Below are 17,623 nucleotides of genomic sequence, written 5' to 3'. Positions count from 1 at the left end.
AAATCATAGAATTTGGGGGTCATTTTGATCCCAAAGTATTATTAACCTCAAAAACCATAATTTACACTCATTTTCAGTCTATTCTGAATACCTCACACCTCACAATATTATTTTTAGTCCTAAAATTTGCACCGAGGTCGCTGTGTGAGTAAGATAAGCGACCCTAGTGGCCGACACAAACACCGGGCCCATCTAGGAGTGGCACTGCAGTGTCACGCAGGATGTCTCTTCCAAAAAACCCTCCCCAAACAGCACATGACGCAAAGAAAAAAAGAGGCGCAATGAGGTAGCTGTGTGAGTAAGATTAGCGACCCTAGTGGCCGACACAAACACCGGGCCCATCTAGGAGTGGCACTGCAGTGTCACGCAGGATGGCCCTTCCAAAAAACCCTCCCCAAACAGCACATGACGCAAAGAAAAAAAGAGGCGCAATGAGGTAGCTGTGTGAGTAAGATTAGCGACCCTAGTGGCCGACACAAACACCGGGCCCATCTAGGAGTGGCACTGCAGTGTCACGCAGGATGTCCCTTCCAAAAAACCCTCCCCAAACAGCACATGACGCAAAGAAAAAAAGAGGCGCAATGAGGTAGCTGACTGTGTGAGTAAGATTAGCGACCCTAGTGGCCGACACAAACACCGGGCCCATCTAGAAGTGGCACTGCAGTGTCACGCAGGATGTCCCTTCCAAAAAACCCTCCCCAATCAGCACATGATGCAAAGAAAAAGAAAAGAAAAAAGAGGTGCAAGATGGAATTGTCCTTGGGCCCTCCCACCCACCCTTATGTTGTATAAACAAAACAGGACATGCACACTTTAACCAACCCATCATTTCAGTGACAGGGTCTGCCACACGACTGTGACTGATATGACGGGTTGGTTTGGACCCCCCCCAAAAAAGAAGCAATTAATCTCTCCTTGCACAAACTGGCTCTACAGAGGCAAGATGTCCACCTCATCTTCACCCTCCGATATATCACCGTGTACATCCCCCTCCTCACAGATTATCAATTCGTCCCCACTGGAATCCACCATCTCAGCTCCCTGTGTACTTTGTGGAGGCAATTGCTGCTGGTCAATGTCTCCGCGGAGGAATTGATTATAATTCATTTTAATGAACATCATCTTCTCCACATTTTCTGGATGTAACCTCGTACGCCGATTGCTGACAAGGTGAGCGGCGGCACTAAACACTCTTTCGGAGTACACACTTGTGGGAGGGCAACTTAGGTAGAATAAAGCCAGTTTGTGCAAGGGCCTCCAAATTGCCTCTTTTTCCTGCCAGTATAAGTACGGACTGTGTGACGTGCCTACTTGGATGCGGTCACTCATATAATCCTCCACCATTCTATCAATGTTGAGAGAATCATATGCAGTGACAGTAGACGACATGTCCGTAATCGTTGTCAGGTCCTTCAGTCCGGACCAGATGTCAGCATCAGCAGTCGCTCCAGACTGCCCTGCATCACCGCCAGCGGGTGGGCTCGGAATTCTGAGCCTTTTCCTCGCACCCCCAGTTGCGGGAGAATGTGAAGGAGGAGATGTTGACAGGTCGCGTTCCGCTTGACTTGACAATTTTGTCACCAGCAGGTCTTTCAACCCCAGCAGACTTGTGTCTGCCGGAAAGAGAGATCCAAGGTAGGCTTTAAATCTAGGATCGAGCACGGTGGCCAAAATGTAGTGCTCTGATTTCAACAGATTGACCACCCGTGAATCCTTGTTAAGCGAATTAAGGGCTGCATCCACAAGTCCCACATGCCTAGCGGAATCGCTCCCTTTTAGCTCCTTCTTCAATGCCTCCAGCTTCTTCTGCAAAAGCCTGATGAGGGGAATGACCTGACTCAGGCTGGCAGTGTCTGAACTGACTTCACGTGTGGCAAGTTCAAAGGGCATCAGAACCTTGCACAACGTTGAAATCATTCTCCACTGCACTTGAGACAGGTGCATTCCACCTCCTATATCGTTCTCAATTGTATAGGCTTGAATGGCCTTTTGCTGCTCCTCCAACCTCTGAAGCATATAGAGGGTTGAATTCCACCTCGTTACCACTTCTTGCTTCAGATGATGGCAGGGCAGGTTCAGTAGTTTTTGGTGGTGCTCCAGTCTTCTGTACGTGGTGCCTGTACGCCGAAAGTGTCCCGCAATTCTTCTGGCCACCGACAGCATCTCTTGCACGCCCCTGTCGTTTTTTTAAAAATTCTGCACCACCAAATTCAAGGTATGTGCAAAACATGGGACGTGCTGGAATTTGCCCATATTTAATGCACACACAATATTGCTGGCGTTGTCCGATGCCACAAATCCACAGGAGAGTCCAATTGGGGTAAGCCATTCCGCGATGATCTTCCTCAGTTGCCGTAAGAGGTTTTCAGCTGTGTGCGTATTCTGGAAAGCGGTGATACAAAGCGTAGCCTGCCTAGGAAAGAGTTGGCGTTTGCGAGATGCTGCTACTGGTGCCGCCGCTGCTGTTCTTGCGGCGGGAGTCCATACATCTACCCAGTGGGCTGTCACAGTCATATAGTCCTGACCCTGCCCTGCTCCACTTGTCCACATGTCCGTGGTTAAGTGGACATTGGGTACAACTGCATTTTTTAGGACACTGGTGAGTCTTTTTCTGACGTCCGTGTACATTCTCGGTATCGCCTGCCTAGAGAAGTGGAACCTAGATGGTATTTGGTAACGGGGGCACACTGCCTCAATAAATTGTCTAGTTCCCTGTGAACTAACGGCGGATACCGGACGCACGTCTAACACCAACATAGTTGTCAAGGCCTCAGTTATCCGCTTTGCAGTAGGATGACTGCTGTGATATTTCATCTTCCTCGCAAAGGACTGTTGAACAGTCAATTGCTTACTGGAAGTAGTACAAGTGGGCTTACGACTTCCCCTCTGGGATGACCATCGACTCCCAGCGGCAACAACAGCAGCGCCAGCAGCAGTAGGCGTTACACGCAAGGATGCATCGGAGGAATCCCAGGCAGGAGAGGACTCGTCAGAATTGCCAGTGACATGGCCTGCAGGACTATTGGCATTCCTGGGGAAGGAGGAAATTGACACTGAGGGAGTTGGTGGGGTGGTTTGCGTGAGCTTGGTTACAAGAGGAAGGGATTTACTGGTCAGTGGACTGCTTCCGCTGTCACCCAAAGTTTTTGAACTTGTCACTGACTTATTATGAATGCGCTGCAGGTGACGTATAAGGGAGGATGTTCCGAGGTGGTTAACGTCCTTACCCCTACTTATTACAGCTTGACAAAGGGAACACACGGCTTGACACCTGTTGTCCGCATTTCTGGTGAAATACCTCCACACCGAAGAGCTGATTTTTTTGGTATTTTCACCTGGCATGTCAACGGCCATATTCCTCCCACGGACAACAGGTGTCTCCCCGGGTGCCTGACTTAAACAAACCACCTCACCATCAGAATCCTCCTGGTCAATTTCCTCCCCAGCGCCAGCAACACCCATATCCTCCTCATCCTGGTGTACTTCAACACTGACATCTTCAATCTGACTATCAGGAACTGGACTGCGGGTGCTCCTTCCAGCACTTGCAGGGGGCGTGCAAATGGTGGAAGGCGCATGCTCTTCACGTCCAGTGTTGGGAAGGTCAGGCATCGCAACCGACACAATTGGACTCTCCTTGTGGATTTGGGATTTCGAAGAATGCACAGTTCTTTGCTGTGCTGCTTTTGCCAGCTTGAGTCTTTTCATTTTTCTAGCGAGAGGCTGAGTGCTTCCATCCTCATGTGAAGCTGAACCACTAGCCATGAACATAGGCCAGGGCCTCAGCCGTTCCTTGCCACTCCGTGTGGTAAATGGCATATTGGCAAGTTTACGCTTCTCCTCCGACAATTTTATTTTAGGTTTTGGAGTCCTTTTTTTTCTGATATTTGGTGTTTTGGATTTGACATGCTCTGTACTATGACATTGGGCATCGGCCTTGGCAGACGACGTTGCTGGCATTTCATCGTCTCGGCCATGACTAGTGGCAGCAGCTTCAGCATGAGGTGGAAGTGGATCTTGATCTTTCCCTAATTTTGGAACCTCAACATTTTTGTTCTCCATATTTTAATAGGCACAACTAAAAGGCACCTCAGGTAAACAATGGAGATGGATACTAGTATACAATTATGGACTGCCTGCCGACTGCAGACACAGAGGTAGCCACAGCCGTGAACTACCGTACTGTACTGTGTCTGCAGCTAATATAGACTGGTTGATAAAGAGAAGATGTCTATGTAACTATGTATGTATAAAGAAGACTGAAAAAAATCCACGGTTAGGTGGTATACAATTATGGACGGACTGCCTGCCGAGTGCAGACACAGAGGTAGCCACAGCCGTGAACTACCGTACTGTACTGTGTCTGCAGCTAATATAGACTGGTTGATAAAGAGAAGATGTCTATGTAACTATGTATGTATAAAGAAGACTGAAAAAAATCCACGGTTAGGTGGTATACAATTATGGACGGACTGCCTGCCGAGTGCAGACACAGAGGTAGCCACAGCCGTGAACTACCGTACTGTACTGTGTCTGCAGCTAATATAGACTGGTTGATAAAGAGAAGATGTCTATGTAACTATGTATGTATAAAGAAGAATGAAAAAAAACCACGGTTAGGTGGTATACAATTATGGACGGACTGCCTGCCGAGTGCAGACACAGAGGTAGCCACAGCCGTGAACTACCGTACTGTACTGTGTCTGCAGCTAATATAGACTGGTTGATAAAGAGAAGATGTCTATGTAACTATGTATGTATAAAGAAGAATGAAAAAAAACCACGGTTAGGTGGTATACAATTATGGACGGACTGCCTGCCGAGTGCAGACACAGAGGTAGCCACAGCCGTGAACTACCGTACTGTACTGTGTCTGCAGCTAATATAGACTGGTTGATAAAGAGAAGATGTCTATGTAACTATGTATGTATAAAGAAGAATGAAAAAAATCCACGGTTAGGTGGTATTACAATTATGGACGGACTGCCTGCCGAGTGCAGAGACACAGAGGTAGCCACAGCCGTGAACTACCGTACTGTGTCTGCTGCGACTGGATGATAAATGATATAAAAAAATATATATATCACTACTGCAGCCGGACAGGTATATATTATATATTATATAATGACGGACCTGCTGGACACTGTCTGTCAGCAGAATGAGTTTTATTTTTATAGAATAAAAAAAAAAAAAACACACAAGTGAAGTCACACGACGAGTGTTTAACTTTTTCAGGCAATCACAATATAAGTATACTACTAACTATACTGGTGGTCAGTGTGGTGAGGTCACTGGTCAGTCACACTGGCAGTGGCACTCCTGCAGCAAAAGTGTGCACTGTTTAATTTTAATATAATATGTACTCCTGGCTCCTGCTATAACCTATAACTGGCACTGCAGTAGTGCTCCCCAGTCTCCCCCACAATTATAAGCTGTGTGAGCTGAGCAGTCAGACAGATATATAATATATATAGATGATGCAGCACACTGGCCTGAGCCTGAGCAGTGCACACAGATATGGTATGTGACTGACTGAGTCACTGTGTGTATCGCTTTTTTCAGGCAGAGAACGGATATATTAAATAAACTGCACTGTGTGTCTGGTGGTCACTCACTATATAATATATTATGTACTCCTGGCTCCTGCTATAACCTATAACTGGCACTGCAGTAGTGCTCCCCAGTCTCCCCCACAATTATAAGCTGTGTGAGCTGAGCAGTCAGACAGATATATATAATATTATATATAGATAATAGATGATGCAGCACACTGGCCTGAGCCTGAGCAGTGCACACAGATATGGTATGTGACTGAGTCACTGTGTGCTGTGTATCGCTTTTTTCAGGCAGAGAACGGATTATAAAGTAAACTGCACTGTCCTCACTAGTAAACTCTCTCCACTCAGTCTCTACACTTCTACAGTAACAGTACTCCTCCTAGTCAGCTCCAGTAAATCTCTCTCAGTCTCTTATAATCTAAATGGAGAGGACGCCAGCCACGTCCTCTCCCTATCAATCTCAATGCACGTGTGAAAATGGCGGCGACGCGCGGCTCCTTATATAGAATCCGAGTCTCGCGATAGAATCCGAGCCTCGCGAGAATCCGACAGCGTCATGATGACGTTCGGGCGCGCTCGGGTTAACCGAGCAAGGCGGGAAGATCCGAGTCGCTCGGACCCGTGAAAAAAAACATGAAGTTCTGGCGGGTTCGGATTCAGAGAAACCGAACCCGCTCATCTCTAATATAATTCAGTACAGAGCGGTGTAATTGTGACACGTGTGTCCTGACAAGCAGTATAGAAGCTATAGAAAATGATTTAAAATTATTGTATATAAAATTCAGTACAGAGCGGTGTAACTGTGACCATGTGTCCTGACAAGCAGTATAGAAGCTATAGAAAAGTATTTATATACTGGTGGTCCCCAGTCCCCACAATGCAGAACACTGATCAGATATTTGCAGCACACTGAGCACAGATATGGAGCGTTTTCAGGCTGAGAAAGTAGATATTTTCAGCACACTGAGCACAGATATTTGCAGCACACTGAGCACAGATATTTGCAGCACACTGAGCACAGATTACGGAGCTTTTCAGGGTGAGAACGCTGCCACGTCCTCTCCGTTCAATCTCCAAAGCACGAGTGAAAATGGCGGCGATGCGCGGCTCCTTATATAGAATACGAATCTCGCGAGAATCCGACAGCGGGATGATGACGTTCAGGCGCGTTCTGGTTAACCGAGCAAGGCGGGAAGATCCGAGGCTGCCTCGGAACCGTGTAAAATGGGTGAAGTTTGGGGGGTTCGGATCCCGAGGAACCGAACCCGCTCATCTCTAGTGTCAACCATTGCAATGTAGACCATTTGATGCTGTTAACTTTTGTACTTGTTGACCTTTCCCAGTGTTGAACTTTTGTCAGTGTCAACCTGATGCATGTCGACCATATGGGGTCGATCTAATGACTGTCAACCTAGACATTTTGTGGGTGGATGGCACCACCAGTAACAGTTCCTAGTGAATTGACTGTATTGTTTGCAGTGTGTGTGTGTGTGTGTGTGTGTGTGTGTGTGTGTGTGTGTGTGTGTGTGTGTGTGTGTGTGGGGCACACTTTGGGAAAATAGGCCAACTGTAACTGAGCCCATTAAGAAGAACGAGTTTCACTTGGCTAGTTGCTATCTAGATGTAGAGGCTGTTCCTTTTTGTGCAGTGAGTTTGTGATCTTATTACTCATTTGGGAATAGATCTCCGTATAGTAAATTAATTTTCTGTGACAGTAACTATGGGCAAATATTTAAATACAGCTTAGAGCTGCTCAGCACATTTGTCTTCCATGACTAAGAACAAAATTACAGGAACAAGCCTGGTCCATTAGACGAATATCATATTATTTGTTAAATGATATGAGCTTCTATTGAAAACCCATGCTATCATTATTGATTTATACTGTTTTGCTGATGTTGCATGAGCAGGAATCAGTGTATGTTGATGCAGCCACATAGATATGGCAGTCATCATTATCAACTAATGTAAAATTAATAAGTTAATTAAAAAGTTATCTGAACAACTGCCCATCATAGCCTGGGCTTCTTACAGCTAATTTGGGCAGTACAGATATTGCAGAATCCACAATAAGCACCAGTTTGAAACTAAGACATGAAGGGCCCACCAGGGAATGCAGTGGTATGGGCCCAGTGGCATCAGAACGGGAAGGGGGGGGGGGGAGGGGGCAGCATGCCCCACCCCAAACATGTAAGAGGCGCAGTCGCTGGGGAGGGGGAGTGCTTACCTCTGGTTCCCCGTTGGGAGACTCCTACTTTAAATCTGCCGGCGGCGCCGCTGTGTGCTGCCCCCTGTCCTGTCCTAGCTGCTTCTTCACTGGTGCACTACTGGGAGGAGGCAGGGATGTAAAGGGTCAAAAGAAAAAAGATTCCCTATAGTGGGCACACTCGGACTGTTATACTTTCTTAAAGTCAAATATCTGTCATGATAGATGACCACAAATTCTAAAATGTAACCTTTATTTGAATCTTTAAAACCTAAGCGAAATATAGTGCATGTGAATTAAATTGTGAAAAAGGTGACAATTTTAACGTGAATTAAAAAGCTTAGCCACTGTGATTGTTGTATTCATTCACTGTCTCCAGTTTCTTAAACAATGTTGCAATATATATGGCAATGCTAGTTATCAAATGTCTTATAATGATACCTTTATATCTAGGAGCAAAACAAATCCCAGATATGATCTCATATATTTATTCACTGTCTCTAGTGGCTTAAACAATGTTGCAATATTTGTAGCAATGCTAAATGTCAAATGCCTTATAATGATACCTTTGTATCTGGGAGTGAAAATACTCCTAGATATTATCTCATTCCACCACCACTATTAACATTTTACTCCATATTTTCAGTGTGCGCATCACTGATTAATAATACATAGGTTGTGAAGCATATCATTTATCTAAATGCCTCCTAATGTTTATTACAGATGCGTAAATAAATTTACTGCTTTCAGAATAGGTATCCTTGTGCTGCTGCTCCTCTCTACACGCAGTGTGTGCATATAATTAATATTAAAGGTGCTCTATACAGCAATAACCTTGTTTTTCATTCATATATCAGCACCACTGGCATACACACATGGTACATGTAGTTATTATTAAAGGTGCTTTATTCCATATGGCAATAAGCCATATTTGTAATTCATGTATCAACACCAATTACACACACATATATAATACATATAGTTATTATTAAAAGTGCTTTATTCTGTATGGCACTACACCGCTTTTATGAATCATATATCAATCATATATCAACACCCATTGCACACATATATATCATGTTATGAGATTTTATATAACACATTTATCATATAATTTTTGGTATTTGGGCAATTCTTTCAATTATTGCAATGAGAATGCTCTATGTGGTTCTAATCCATACTTATGATTCATATATCAACACTAATTGCACTCACTTGCATATAGGGGGTCATTCCGAGTTGTTGCACACGCTAAGCCGCCGCCTACTGGGAGTGAATCTTAGCATATCAAAATTGCGAACGAAAGATTAGCAGAATTGCGAATAGACACTTCTTAGCAGTTTCTGAGTAGCTTCAAACTTACTCGGCATCTGCGATCAGTTCAGTGCTTGTCGTTCCTGGTTTGACGTCACAAACACACCCAGCGTTCGCCCAGACACTCCCCCGTTTCTCCAGCCACTCCCGCTTTTTTCCCGGAAACAGTAGCGTTTTTTGGCACACTCCCATAAAACGGCCTGTTTCCGCCCAGAAACACCCACTTCCTGTCAATCACACTCCGATCACCAGAACGAAGAAAAAACCTCGTAATGCCGTGAGTAAAATTCCTAACTGCATAGCAAATTTACTTGGCGCAGTCGCACTGCGGACATTGCGCATGCGCATTAGCGACTAATAGCTCCGTTGCGAGAAAAAAAAATACCGAGCGAACAACTCGGAATGACCCCCATAGTGTATTAGAAAGTTTATACATTTATCATACAGCTTTTATTCACTGTTGTTAATGAGACACTTGTCTCTTTAATATTGTAATCAGTGTGGTTCTATACCATATATGTAATAGCACAGTGTATTAATGCTGTCTGTATAGTGAAATTGGCACACCCTCAGAGCACTAAATCGTGTTCTGTCCCCTCACAGTAATGCCAGGGCCGTCTTTTCGTATGGGCTCAATGGGCTCTTGCCCAAGGGCCCCAGGAGTATAAGGGCCCTAGACTGATAGCTGAGGGTCCCCTCTTTCCAGGGGTACCAGATTTTTTAAAATCGGCCCTGGGGAACCGGAGATATCTGACTTGAAAGCAGTGGTCCCTAACCAAGCCTGTTAATTGCTCTTCCCAGTTTAATATCTTGGGTATTGTCTGACTTAGAGTTTTTCTGAGGGTATAAGCCAAAATCTGTGACTCTCCCCTTTTGGTGGACACTGGCTGCTTGTCTCTACTATGCCCAGAACCAGAGATATCAGCCTTCAAGCAGCTGGTCCCTACTCCAGCTCCACACTCCTGGTATGCAGTTTTATATTTTCGTTGGTGAATTGCTCTGGCTCCTGAACTCTGATCCCCAAGTCCCCAGAACCTTCTGAAAGGTGGGACTCTCTAGATTTTATCCCATTCAAAGCTAAGAAATATATTTTCAGGAACTTGAGATATCTGCAGTCAAGCAAGCTGCCCTCCCACCTGAAAATGATGAATATTAAGCCCACTCCACTATCCACCCCTCACCTACGTATTACACCCCCCTACCACCCTGGAAGTCATGTACCAGGGCCCCTTCATTCAGTCCAATGCCCCCTTCTACAGTTTAGCCCCATCTGTGCAGTAAAGGAGTAATTAGCAGAATTTACTGTTCCAGGTCCTACATGCTGAGCGGAAGATAGAACACCCCCTACCGCCCAAGGGACATCAAAGCTGCCGCTGATAGCACCCCCCACCCCTACCGCTGGAGGATGGGTAGGGGGCCCAATGCATTGCTGTGCCCAGGGGCCCACACTGCTGTTAAGACAGCCCTGAGTAATGCCGCTTCCACACTTTTCAAATAAATATGTATAACGTTTGAGGTGGCCCCCACGCTAGTAACTGAACAGTGCCCTATTGCGGCGTGTTTCTCTATTTGCTCCCGCCGCGTGTATCAGCGGGGAAGCCGCTGGCCGCGGCTCTCCTGTGTAAGGCCACCCGCGTGGCTCGGCGTGCTGTGAGAGCTGTTTCCAATATGGTAGGCACACAGTTACACTCGCGGCAGCAGCACCTATTCTCAGGCACAGAGACTAGTTGACATTATTAAACAAGCAACATTTAGACAGTTGCTAACCTAACTAAAATAGAAAGGACACATAGGAGATCGGACGCAGCACAAGGATACCTATTCTGAAAGCAGTAAATTTATTTACGCATCTGTAATAAACATTAGGAGGCATTTAGATAAATGATATGCTTCACCACCTATGTATTATTAATCAGTGATGCGCACACTGAAAATATGGAGTAAAAATAGGATTTTGGTACTCACCGTTAAATCCTTTTCTCCTAGTCCGTAGAGGATGCTGGGGACTCCAAAAGGACCATGGGGTATAGACAGGATCCGCAGGAGCTTGGGCACACTAAAAAGACTTAAGACTGGGTGTGAACTGGCTCCTCCCTCTATGTCCCTCCTCCAGACCTCAGTTATAGGAACTGTGCCCAGGAGAGACGGACATTACAAGGAAAGATTTTTGTCTCAACTAAGGGCTACCAACTTACCAGCCCACACCATAAACATACCGTACAACCGGAATAACGCCAAACCAGATAACAGTATGCATAAAACTCCAGCAACCAGCTGTAACAAACCAATACACAAGTCGTGTATAACTAACTTAACCATTAAGAAAATATATATATAATGCAAGTAATAGTCCGCACTGGGACGGGCGCCCAGCATCCTTACGGACTAGGAGAAAAGGATTTAACGGTGAGTACCAAAATCCTATTTTCTCTTACGTCCTAGAGGATGCTGGGGACTCCAAAAGGACCATGGGGATTATACCAAAGCTCCAGAATGGGCGGGAGAGTGCGGACGACTCTGCAGCACCGACTGAGCAAACGCCAGGTCCTCCTCGGCCAGGGTATCAAACTTATAGAATTTAGCAAAAGTGTTCGAACCCGACCAAGTAGCCGCTCGGCAAAGCTGTAGTGCCGAAACACCTCGGGCAGCCGCCCAAGATGAGCCCACCTTTCTGGTAGAATGGGCTTTAACCGACTTCGGCACCGGTAACCCCACCGAAGAATGAGCCTGTTGGATCGTACTACAAATCCAGCGTGCAATAGTCTGTTTTGACGCAGGATGACCAACCTTGTTGGCCGCATACAAAACAAACAACGCTTCAGTTTTCCTAGTAACAGCTGTCCTAGAAACGTAAACTTTTAACGCTCTTACAACATCCAGAGATTTTGGAATCGCCACTTCTTCCGAAGCTACCGGAACCACAATAGGTTGGTTAATGTGAAATGACGAAACCACCTTTGGTAGAAATTGTTGACGAGTCCTCAATTCCGCCCTATCCGCATGAAAAATCAAGTACGGACTCTTATGAGATAAAGCTGCCAATTCCGATACTCGCCTGGCAGATGCCAGCGCCAAAAGCATAACCACCTTCCAAGTGAGAAATTTTAATTCAACCTTCCGCAAAGGCTCAAACCAGGAAGACATGAGGAACCGCAAGACGACATCAAGGTCCCATGGCGCTACAAGCGGTACAAATTGTGGATTGATATGCATTACACCCTTCACAAAAGTCTGAACCTCTGGGAGGGCAGCTAACTCTTTTTGAAAGAAAATAGACAAAGCCGAAATTTGCACTTTGATGGAACCCAATTTCAGGCCTGCATCTACACCCGCCTGTAAAAAATAAGAATTTACTTACCGATAATTCTATTTCTCGGAGTCCGTAGTGGATGCTGGGGTTCCTGAAAGGACCATGGGGAATAGCGGCTCCGCAGGAGACAGGGCACAAAAAGTAAAGCTTTATGATCAGGTGGTGTGTACTGGCTCCTCCCCCTATGACCCTCCTCCAAGCCTCAGTTAGGATACTGTGCCCGGACGAGCGTACACAATAAGGAAGGATTTATGAATCCCGGGTAAGACTCATACCAGCCACACCAATCACACCGTACAACCTGTGATCTAAACCCAGTTAACAGTATGATAACAGAGGAGCCTCTGAAAGATGGCTCCCTACAACAATAACCCGATTTAGGTAACAATAACTATGTACAATTATTGCAGATAATCCGCACTTGGGATGGGCGCCCAGCATCCACTACGGACTCCGAGAAATAGAATTATCGGTAAGTAAATTCTTATTTTCTCTATCGTCCTAGTGGATGCTGGGGTTCCTGAAAGGACCATGGGGATTATACCAAAGCTCCCAAACGGGCGGGAGAGTGCGGATGACTCTGCAGCACCGAATGAGAGAACTCCAGGTCCTCCTTAGCCAGGGTATCAAATTTGTAGAATTTTACAAACGTGTTCTCCCCCGACCACGTAGCCGCTCGGCAGAGTTGTAATGCCGAGACCCCTCGGGCAGCCGCCCAAGAAGAACCCACCTTCCTTGTGGAGTGGGCATTTACCGATTTTGGCTGTGGCAGGCCTGCCACAGAATGTGCAAGCTGAATCGTACTACAAATCCAGCGAGCAATAGTCTGCTTAGACGCAGGAGCGCCCAACTTGTTGGGAGCATATAGTATAAACAGTGAGTCAGATTTCCTGACTCCAGCTGTCCTTGAAATGTATATTTTTAAAGCTCTGACAACGTCCAACAACTTGGAGTCCTCCAAGTCGCTTGTAGCCGCAGGCACTACAATAGGCTGGTTCAGATGAAATGCTGACACCACCTTAGGGAGAAAATGCGGACGAGTCCGCAGTTCTGCCCTGTCCGAATGGAAAATCAGATATGGGCTTTTGTAAGATAAAGCTGCCAGTTCTGACACTCTCCTGGCCGAAGCCAGGGCTAGTAGCATGGTCACTTTCCATGTGAGATATTTCAAATCCACATTTTTTAGTGGTTCAAACCAATGAGATTTGAGAAAGTCCAAAACAACATTGAGATCCCACGGTGCCACTGGAGGCACCACAGGGGGCTGTATATGCAGTACTCCCTTAACAAAGGTTTGGACTTCAGGAACTGAAGCCAATTCTTTCTGGAAGAAAATCGACAGGGCCGAAATATGAACCTTAATAGATCCCAATTTGAGACCCATAGACAATCCTGATTGCAGGAAATGTAGGAATCGACCCAGTTGAAATTCCTCCGTCGGAGCACTCCGATCCTCGCACCACGCAACATATTTTCGCCAAATGCGGTGATAATGTTGCGCGGTTACTTCCTTCCTTGCTTTAATCAAGGTAGGAATGACTTCTTCCGGAATGCCTTTTCCCTTTAGGATCCGGCGTTCAACCGCCATGCCGTCAAACGCAGCCGCGGTAAGTCTTGAAACAGACAGGGACCCTGCTGAAGCAGGTCCCTTCTCAGAGGTAGAGGCCACGGATCCTCCGTGATCATCTCTTGAAGTTCCGGGTACCAAGTCCTTCTTGGCCAATCCGGAGCCACTAGTATCGTTCTTACGCCTCTTTGCCGTATAATTCTCAATACTTTTGGTATGAGAGGCAGAGGAGGAAACACATACACCGACTGGTACACCCAAGGCGTTACCAGCGCGTCCACAGCTATTGCCTGCGGATCTCTTGACCTGGCGCAATACCTGTCCAGTTTTTTGTTGAGGCGAGACGCCATCATGTCCACCATTGGTCTTTCCCAACGGGTTACAAGCATGTGGAAAACTTCTGGATGAAGTCCCCACTCTCCCGGGTGAAGGTCGTGTCTGCTGAGGAAGTCTGCTTCCCAGTTGTCCACTCCCGGGATGAACACTGCTGACAGTGCTATCACATGATTCTCCGCCCAGCGAAGAATCCTTGCAGCTTCTGCCATTGCACTCCTGCTTCTTGTGCCGCCCTGTCTGTTTACATGGGCGACTGCCGTGATGTTGTCCGACTGGATCAACACCGGTTTTCCTTGAAGCAGAGGTTCTGCCTGGCTTAGAGCATTGTAGATTGCTCTTAGTTCCAGAATGTTTATGTGAAGAGACGTTTCCAGGCTCGACCACACGCCCTGGAAGTTTCTTCCTTGTGTGACTGCTCCCCAGCCTCTCAGGCTGGCGTCCGTGGTCACCAGGATCCAATCCTGTATGCCGAATCTGCGGCCCACCAATAGATGAGCACTCTGCAACCACCACAGAAGAGATACCCTTGTCCTTGGAGACAGGGTTATCCGCTGGTGCATCTGAAGATGCGACCCTGACCATTTGTCCAGCAGATCCCTCTGGAAAACTCTTGCGTGGAATCTGCCGAATGGAATTGCTTCGTAAGAAGCCACCATTTTTCCCAGGACTCTTGTGTATTGATGTACAGACACCTTTCCTGGTTTTAGGAGGTTCCTGACAAGTTCGGATAACTCCTTGGCTTTTTCCTCCGGGAGAAAAACCTTTTTCTGAACCGTGTCCAGAATCATCCCTAAGAACAGCAGACGTGTTGTCGGAATTAACTGGGATTTTGGAATATTCAGAATCCACCCGTGCTGCTTTAGCACTTCTTGAGACAGTGCTAGTCCCATCTCTAGCTGTTCTCTGGACCTTGCCCTTATTAGGAGATCGTCCAAGTATGGGATAATTAATACGCCTTTTCTTCGAAGAAGAATCATCATCTCGGCCATTACCTTGGTAAAGACCCGAGGTGCCGTGGACAATCCAAACGGCAGCGTCTGAAACTGATAGTGACAGTTCTGTACGACGAACCTGAGGTACCCCTGGTGTGAGGGGTAAATTGGAACGTGGAGATACGCATCCTTGATGTCCAAGGATACCATAAAGTCCCCTTCTTCCAGGTTCGCTATCACCGCTCTGAGTGACTCCATCTTGAACTTGAACTTTTTTATGTACAGGTTCAAGGATTTCAGATTTAGAATAGGTCTTACCGAGCCATCCGGCTTCGGTACTACAAATAGAGTGGAATAATACCCCTTTCCTTGTTGTAAAAGGGGTACCTTGACTATCACCTGCTGAGAGTACAGCTTGTGAATGGCTTCCAAGACCGTCACCCTGTCGGAGGGGGACGTTGGTAAAGCAGACTTCAGGAAACGGCGAGGTGGAGACGTCTCTAGTTCCAACCTGTAACCCTGAGATATTATCTGCAGGATCCAGGGATCCACCTGCGAGTGAGCCCACTGCGCGCTGAAATTCTTGAGACGACCCCCCACCGCCCCCGAGTCCGCTTGAGAAGCCCCAGCGTCATGCTGAGGCTTTTGTAGAAGCGGGGGAGGGCTTCTGTTCCTGGGAAGGAGCTGCCTGTTGCAGTCTCTTCCCCTTCCTCTGCCTCATGGCAGATATGAATATCCCTTTGCTCTCTTGTTTTTAAAGGAACGAAAGGGCTGCGGCTGAAAAGTCGGTGTCTTTTTCTGTTGGGGAGTGACTTGAGGTAAAAAGGTGGATTTCCCGGCTGTAGCCGTGGCCACCAAATCCGATAGACCAACACCAAATAACTCCTCCCCTTTATACGGCAAAACTTCCATATGCCGTTTTGAGTCCGCATCACCTGACCACTGTCGCGTCCATAAACTTCTTCTGGCCGAAATGGACATAGCACTTACCCGTGATGCCAGTGTGCAAATATCCCTCTGTGCATCACGCATATAAAGAAACGCATCCTTTATTTGCTCTAAAGACAGTAAAACATTGTCCCTATCCAGGGTATCAATATTTTCAATCAGGGACTCTGACCAAGCTACCCCAGCACTGCACATCCAGGCTGTCGCTATAGCTGGTCGTAGTATAACACCTGTATGTGTGTATATACTTTTTTGGATATTTTCCATCCTCCTATCTGCTGGATCTTTAAGTGCGGCCGTCTCAGGAGAGGGTAACGCCACTTGTTTTGATAAGCGTGTGAGCGCCTTGTCCACCCTAGGAGGTGTTTCCCAGCGCGCCCTAACCTCTGGCGGGAAAGGGTATAAAGCCAATAACTTCTTTGAAATTAGCAGTTTTTTATCGGGGGCAACCCACGCTTCATCACACACCTCATTTAATTCATCTGATTCAGGAAAAACTATAGGTAGTTTTTTCACACCCCACATAATACCCTGTTTTGTGGTACCTGTAGTATCAGCAATATGTAACGCCTCCTTCATTGCCAAAATCATATAACGTGTGGCCCTACTGGAAAATACGGTTGATTCGTCACCGTCGCCACTGGAATCAGTGCCTGTGTCTGGGTCCGTGTCGACCGACTGAGGTAACGGGCGTTTTACAGCCCCTGACGGTGTTTGAGGCGCCTGGACAGGTGCTGATTGATTGTCCGGCCGTCTCATGTCGTCAAACGACTGCTTTAGCGTGTTGACACTATCCCGTAATTCCATAAATAAAGCCATCCATTCTGGTGTCGACTCCCTAGGGGGTGACATCCCCATATTTGGCAATTGCTCCGCCTCCACACCAATATCGTCCTCATACATGTCGACACACACGTACCGACACACAGCAGACACACAGGGAATGCTCTTAAAGAAGACAGGACCCCACTAGCCCTTTGGGGAGACAGAGGGAGAGTTTGCCAGCACACACCAAAAGCGCTATATATGACAGGGATAGCCTTATAATAAGTGCTCCCTATATAGCTGCTTTAATAGCAATCCAGAAGAAGACAGCGGCACTCGAGGATTTAGTGAAGCAAATGAATTGTATTCAAAAAAAGGGTTACAATGAGCCATTGGGCTCATTGTAACCCTTTTTTTGAATACAATTCATTTGCTTCACTAAATCCTCGAGTGCCGCTGTCTTCTTCTGGATTGCTGCCTCTACACCTCAGAAGGCACCGGGGTATCTTCACGCCTGTTAGGAGAGTGCCAGTCCCATTTGGGAATATAGCTGCTTTAATATATATAATTTTGCCACAATTTTGCCCCCCCTCTCTTGTTTTACCCTGTTTCTGTAGTGCAGTGCAGGGGAGAGCCTGGGAGCCTTCCTGACCAGCGGAGCTGTGTGAGGAAAATGGCGCTGTGTGC

Source organism: Pseudophryne corroboree, chromosome 5 (assembly GCF_028390025.1).
Source record: "Pseudophryne corroboree isolate aPseCor3 chromosome 5, aPseCor3.hap2, whole genome shotgun sequence".
Taxonomy (NCBI): Eukaryota; Metazoa; Chordata; class Amphibia; order Anura; family Myobatrachidae; genus Pseudophryne; species Pseudophryne corroboree.
The sequence above is the reverse complement of the archived record's forward strand: the minus strand, read 5'-3'. Positions refer to the sequence as shown.